The 4,108-nt window shown below is 41.3% G+C and overlaps 1 non-coding gene across 1 annotated transcript; it reads left to right on the top strand.

The window, feature by feature from the left end:
* Positions 1 to 668: 668 nt before the first annotated feature.
* On the top strand, positions 669 to 741 carry TRNAG-GCC. The gene has a single exon. It is a non-coding gene; the product is annotated as a tRNA-Gly (tRNA).
* Positions 742 to 4,108: the final 3,367 nt, after the last annotated feature.

Raw genomic sequence — 4,108 nt, 5'->3', positions numbered from 1 at the left:
CCCACCCGGCTCCTCTGTCCCTGGGATTCTCCAGGCATGAACACTGGAGTGGGTTGCCATTTCCTTCTCCAATGCATGCATGCATGCTAAGTTGCTTCACTTGTGTCCGACTCTGTGCAACCCCATGGACAGCAGCCCGCCAGGCTCCTCGGTCCACGGGATTCTCTAGGCAAGAATACTTGAGTGGGTTGCCATTTCCTTCTCCCCAGGTATGCTAACACACCTCTGTTTCTTAGCTTTGAGCCCTGATGGGGAGGAAATGGGGAAGAATTTTCCTCTGAAAACAGGACAATTTCTGAAGAGCTACCAAACCTTTTGAACTTCATGCCATCTGAGTCCTTACACATGCTGGTGCCAGGAGGGGCAGAGCTTCTGAGGCTTTGAAAGTAAGAACCATATCACAAAGGACTATTTCACAGACTCTTATAAATACAGTTTTTAAGGAAACTGAGAAACCACCTAATTTCACCAATCCTTGTAAAAGGTGGAGCAAAGAAAGATGACAGAACCCAGTGAAACCCCCCTAGAGTCAAGGTTGGGACCTAGCTCTGAGTTGGTTCAACTCCACTCTGCTAAAGATACATTTTCACTCTTTATGGGTAAATACCTAGAAGTAGAGTTGCTGGGACAAAAAGAGTGTGTTTAATTGTTTAAGTAAAGGAGGGGTTTCCCTGGTGATCCAGTGGCTAGGACTTTGTGCTGCCAATGCAGGGGGCCTAGGTTCGATCCCTGGTTAGGGAACGAGATCCCACATGCTACAACTAAAGATCCTGCATGCAGCAACTGAAACCCAGCACAGCCACATAAATATTTTTTAAAAAAGAAAGAAAAAAGAAGAAAAGGAAACTGATCCCAAGTGTTTGTACCATTTCACATTTCCACCTGTAATGCACAAGAGAATGCAGTTCTTGCACCTCCTTGTCAACACATGCGAAGTATGGTCAATGTCCTTAATTTAAAGTGAGTAGCAGTATTTCCTGAGACCATCTCAGAGGTTCCAAAGAACACCTCACACATTTAAAAATGGTATTTAATTAGCATTTTGTTGTTGACTGATAATGCTGAAACCGTTTTCACGTGCTTATTGACCCTTCATTTATCACCCTTACTAAAACGTCTGTTCAAGTCTTTTGCCCACATTTTATTGAGCTCTGTGTCTTTTTATTGGGCTATCAGAGTTCTGGTGCCTGCCGTATTTTAAAAAGATTATTGAAAATAGTTTTTAGAACATTTGACCAGAATAAATGTATCTGGGCTCACAGTATTCCATTTAGGCCTCACCCATGTATACCACTTATGCCTCACATTATCTTCCTAAGCAATGATACAGCTTATATTTCTTTGCTCACTAAACTGACTCATACTTTCAACTTGCAGATGAAACACTCAATTTCTGCTGCAGACTCCCCCAAAAAGCCAGAATATTCCAAGCCAATATATGAAAATAGATGTGGAGCAAATTGAATTCCTCATATTGTCTGTCACCAGGCCTGTTGACCAAAAGCTATTTGATTTGCAAAGCCCTTCCTGGGTAGATGGGTCAGTGTTTATTTTCATGGATTTTGCTGTTCTAAATCAAATCAACCAACCAACAGGTTTTATTGAGTGCTATAAGTCATCTCTGTAAGGCATTTCATGCAATACATATTAAATTCCAGTTCACAAATCCAATTCCTCTTTTTTGACCTAAAGTTTTATTTGCTTTCTTTTGACAGCTTATATTAAACCTTTTTATCATTGTTAGCAACCAGATATCCAATTAGGAAATTATTTCCCTGAAACTTGACATCATCATAATTTCAGTACAAGTAACAATAATAATAATAACACTAATAAAACCTTACATTTTCATAACAACTCATAGCATGTGCATACAATTCAATTAGATCTTACTACCATTCCATTGGGTGGAAATTACCATTCTCTTTCACTGGTAAGAGTTTCCCAGGTGACTCAGTGGTTAAGAATTCACCTGCCAATGCAGGAGACATGGGTTTGATCCCTGGGTCAAGAAGATCCCCTAGAGGAGGAAATAGCAGCCCACTCCAGTATTCTTGCCTGGGAAATTCCATGGACAGAGGAACCTGGTGGGCTATAGTCCATGGGGTCACAAAGAGTCAGACACAACTGAGTGACTGAGCATGCATACACGACGACTTTACTGATAAGGAAATAGTTTCAAGAAGTAAAGAAACTCATCTGAGGTCACATAGCTGTTGAATAGGAAGGAGAAAATCTAGACCCTTGTCCCACAAAAGAGTTCACTGATTTTTCTACATTGTGAGGAATATTTTCCAAAGGCTAAGTTAAGCCCATTCCAAAATTAAACCTGAAATAGTAAATGTAATTCCTACTAAGAGCTGTTATAAATGAGCTAACCTGGGAACTCGGCTCATTTTTCAGCCCTGTAAAAATATTTTAACAATATATTTTCATTTTTTAAAAAGAAAAGTCAAACAATTAAAAAGCACAAAGAAGAAATTAAAAACCAGTCGAAGTCACACCACAGTTAATTAGTTGGAACATTTAAACATCCTTCCAAATTGCTTGCTCTCAATTGCCCTTCTACTTTGCCTCTCATGGTAGACACACAACACACACACACACACACACACACCCCACGTGGAACTACTGGGCTCATTCACCTATATATCTTTATCATCAAGGGTCCCCCTCTGGTCTTATGAGAGGTTCCAGGGAGCACCTCACATGTGCTGGTGAGTACGTTCCACTCCTACATCATTGTTACACAGCCAACCTGCTGCACAACCCCACCCTCACCCCACAGCAGAGCAGTGACAGTGGGGTCCCAGCTCTGCAGGACACTGCTGTCCTTGCCAGGTGACAGCTTTCTCACTTGACCTTCTCACCAGGGTACACTAGGTCCCATCACTGTCTGCCTCACAAGTGAGGGATACACCCTCTTCTCTCTCATCAGCATAACACAATCCAGGTGACTCCTTTACACTGGACTTTCTTGTAATGCTGGCAATAATAATTTTTTAAACACTAAAAATAACAGGATAGTTTGATAGCAGGACCCAAATGAAGACCCATCATTAGGGTCCCTCAGAAGAGGGATTTCTCAGTCTTGCTCCCAGCCTTTACTAGCAGACTACCTCCAACCCTTAAGGGCTCATCCGGCTTTTGGTCATCCTAACCCTAAGATCCAGAAAGAGAATTCCCTCTTTCATTATAGTGGCCACCTTATCAGCTCACATTTCACGTGCCAAACTAACCTCTTCACAGGGTGATAAAGAGGGAGAATGATCACAAACTGTCCAGGTACAAATGCTTATTTAGTTATGGCCTCGACAGAGGTCAGATGACAACTATTAATGGAACAGTCAGCCACTGAGCAGGAGAATACGAGCGCATCCTCTGAATGATCCTGGGCTCGCTAGCATCTTAATCCATGCCAACCTTATTTGAAGGCATCTTTCTGGCATCAGTGACACAAAACTTAAAGGCAACCCTATCACAAGGAGCCTGCCTCCTGTGCTAACCAGAGAACTGTCCTCAGGACTTGCCTAATTTGGTATACTTCTTCTTCCTTCTTCCCCTGTAGTGAACTCACGCCTGAGTGACACAGCTTTCTTTTTATAGACAACAAATTCAGCTCCAGGACTAGTTTTTTTTTTAACAATTTATCACCTAGACTTAATTCCTAAAGTTCCCACTATTCAGTCTTAAGTAAAATCACACTGAGGAACAAAACTCAACAAGTCATTTTTGGCCTGCTTCACCAAGCTTCTCAACTGAGTTCTTATTTTTTCTTCTTTTTGTTAACACTTTTTCATTGAGAATTAAAAATTATATATGCATGTATATATATACACATACACATATACAGTTGATCCTTGAACAACATGGATTTGAACTATGCAGGTCCATACTTACAAATGGATTTTTTTCCCCCAGTTAATATACAGTTAGCCCTCTGAATTTTCAGGTTTCACAACTGTGGACTCAAACAACCAGAAAAATGTCTACCCACTCTTGGTTGAATCCACAGATGTGAAATCCAGGGATATGGAGGGCCAGCTGTACCCTCCATTCTAATATACGGTACATGGATTTTGGTATATGTCAGGTGGTGGGGTAGGGC

Source organism: Oryx dammah, unplaced genomic scaffold (assembly GCF_014754425.2).
Source record: "Oryx dammah isolate SB20612 unplaced genomic scaffold, SCBI_Odam_1.1 HiC_scaffold_23, whole genome shotgun sequence".
In the NCBI taxonomy this organism is placed as follows: domain Eukaryota; kingdom Metazoa; phylum Chordata; class Mammalia; order Artiodactyla; family Bovidae; genus Oryx; species Oryx dammah.
The sequence above is the reverse complement of the archived record's forward strand: the minus strand, read 5'-3'. Positions and strand labels throughout refer to the sequence as shown.